Here is a 2,279-nt window from a genome sequence, read left to right on the forward strand (position 1 = left end):
AAACCCCATCTCTACTAAAAATATAGCCGGGCGTGGTGGCACACGCCTGTAGTCCCAGCTACTCGGGAGACTGAGGCAGGAGAATGGCGTGAACCGGGGAGGCGGAACTTGCAGTGAGCCGAGATCGCGCCACTGCATTCCAGCCTGGGCGACAGAGCGAGATTCCATCGTGAAAAAAAAAAAAGAAAAAGAAAAAAAAAAAAAGAAAAAAAGTAGCCAAGCATGGTGGTGTGTTCTTGTAATTTCAGCTACTCGGGAGGCTGAGGCAGGAGAACTGCTTGAACCTGAGAGGCGGAGGCTGTAGAGAGCCAAGATCACATGACTGCACTCCACCCTGGGCAACAGCGAGACTCCGTCTCAAAAATAAAAATAATAAATGAATAATAAAGAAAAGGAGAATCGCTTCAACCCAGGAGGCAGAGGTTGCAGTGAGCGGAGTTCCTGCCATTGCACTCCAGCCTGAGTCACAGAGCAAGACTCTGCCCCAAACAAGAAGACCATATGAGCACAAGAGATCTAAGTTGGAAGTGCCACTGCACTCCAGCCTGGACGACAGACACCCTGTCTTAGGAAAAACAAAACACAAAAAAACACAATACCACTATCAGCAAAGTCTGATTATAAGCATGTTCTGCAAATGTATTACCCAGATCAACATCAAATTAAACGTTGCTCTTCTCAAAGAGTAACCCTCTAAAGGGATGCACGTTCTTTTCTTTCAGCCAACAGAAAGCGCTTCCCTCTAGAGGGTCACAGCATGGGATCTTCTTGCTCCAGCACTGTGGATATTTTGTTGGAATCTTCCTTGACCAGGTTAAAATGGACAGAAAAATAAAGATGCATTTATTGGCCCTGTTTACATGTTTTCTAGAATCTAGAACATAAACCCTAAAAGGACCATGTCCAGTTCCTTCCTTCAAAGGTTCAGCAGGTTAGCCTTGTTCATCAAGGGACAATCCTCCTGAGTTTTGTCTCCAGAAAGAAAAATCAATGCCGACTAGACATACCTTATATTTAACCAAGAGAATTGGGCAGGATTCCTAGAGAACGGCAATGGATTTTGAGCCAAGTGTTCACTCGAGTTCCAGCCCAGGGACACAGAGTTCCGATGGGAGCATCCAAAATGGAATCTACAATGTTGAAGAATGTACATTGTTATACACACAAACATCCTCCAGGATAGACCACAGGCTAGAACGTAAAAGCTCCTCAATAAAATTCGAGCAGAAACAAACAAGTAAGGGTGGGGCACGCTGGCTGATACCATTAATCACAGCAGTTTAGGAGGCCCAGGCGGGAGGACCACTTGAGCTCAGGGGTTCGAGACCAGCCCGGGCAACGTGGTGAAACCTCATCTGTACAAAAAATACAAAAGTTAGCCAGGTGTGGGGGTGCATGCCTGGAGACAGCTATTCAGGAGGCTGACATGGGAGGTAGAGCTTGCAGTGAGCTGAGATCACACCACTGCACTATAGCCTGGGTGACAGAACGAGACTCTGTCTCAAAAACAAACAAATAAATCAATTTTAAAAATGCAAAAATGAGCCGGGCGTGGTAGCATATGCCTGTAACCCTGCTTGGGAGGCTGAGGCCGGAGAATTGCTTGAACCCAGGAGACAGAGATTGCAGTGAGCCAAGTTCCTGCCACTGCACTCCAGTCAGGGTAACAGAGCGAGCGAGACTCTATTTCAAAAAGAGGATCACTTGAGCCCAAGAGATCTAGGTTGGAAGGGCCACCGCACTCCAGCCTGGGCAACAGAGACACCCTCTCTTAGACAAAAAACCAAACCAAACCAAACCCCACCATCATCCACGTCTGATCATAAGCATGCTCTGCAAATGTGTTACCAAGATCAGCATCAACTTCAACGCGCTTTTCTCAAACCGTAACCCTCGGAAAGAAAGCACTTTCTTTTCTTTAAGACAACAGTAAGCACTTCTTACCTCCAGATAGTCACAGCCTGAGATCTTCTTGCTCCAACACCGTGGATTTTTTTGTTGGAATTCTCTTGACCAGGTCAAAATGGACACAAAAATAAAGATGCATGTATTGGTCCTGTTTGCATGTTTCCTGGAATCCAGAATATAAACTCCTAGGACCATCTTCAGTTCCTTGCTTCAAAGAATCAACAGGTTAGCCTTGTTCATCACAGGACAATCCTCCTGAGTTTTGTCTCTGGAAAGAAGCAGCAATGCCGCTGGGCGCAGTGGCTCACGCCTGTAATCCCAGCACTCTGGGAGGCTGAGGTGGGCGGATCACGAGGTCAGGAGATTGAGAC

This window comes from Mandrillus leucophaeus, unplaced genomic scaffold (genome assembly GCF_000951045.1).
Source record: "Mandrillus leucophaeus isolate KB7577 unplaced genomic scaffold, Mleu.le_1.0 Scaffold104, whole genome shotgun sequence".
NCBI classification, from domain to species: Eukaryota; Metazoa; Chordata; class Mammalia; order Primates; family Cercopithecidae; genus Mandrillus; species Mandrillus leucophaeus.